Below are 276 nucleotides of genomic sequence, written 5' to 3'. Positions count from 1 at the left end.
CCCAGGGAGGGCTCCTGATCCCCAGTTAAGCCCAGGGAGGGCTCCTGATCTCCAGTTAAGCCCAGGGAGGGCTCCAGTTTCCCTGTATAGCCCAGGGATGGCTCCAGTTTCCCCGTATAGCCCACGGAGGGCTCTTGATTCCCCAGTTAAGCCCAGGGAGGGCTCCTGTTCCCCAGTTAAGCCCAGGGAGGGCTCCAGTTTCCCCGTATAGCCCACGGAGGGCTCTTGATTCCCCGTATAGCCCACGGAGGGCTCCTGTTCCCCAGTTAAGCCCGG

The 276-nt window shown here is 62.0% G+C and overlaps 1 protein-coding gene across 1 annotated transcript in view; it reads right to left on the bottom strand.

The window, feature by feature from the left end:
- LOC107668197 (ryanodine receptor 3-like) overlaps nucleotides 1-276 on the bottom strand; it is an 87,174-nt gene that overhangs the window by 50,989 nt on the left and 35,909 nt on the right. The gene's annotated exons all lie outside the window — the stretch shown is intronic.

Source organism: Sinocyclocheilus anshuiensis, unplaced genomic scaffold, assembly GCF_001515605.1.
Source record: "Sinocyclocheilus anshuiensis isolate Anshui unplaced genomic scaffold, SAMN03320099.WGS_v1.1 scaffold1341, whole genome shotgun sequence".
NCBI classification, from domain to species: domain Eukaryota; kingdom Metazoa; phylum Chordata; class Actinopteri; order Cypriniformes; family Cyprinidae; genus Sinocyclocheilus; species Sinocyclocheilus anshuiensis.
This window is presented reverse-complemented; position numbering and strand designations above follow the sequence as displayed.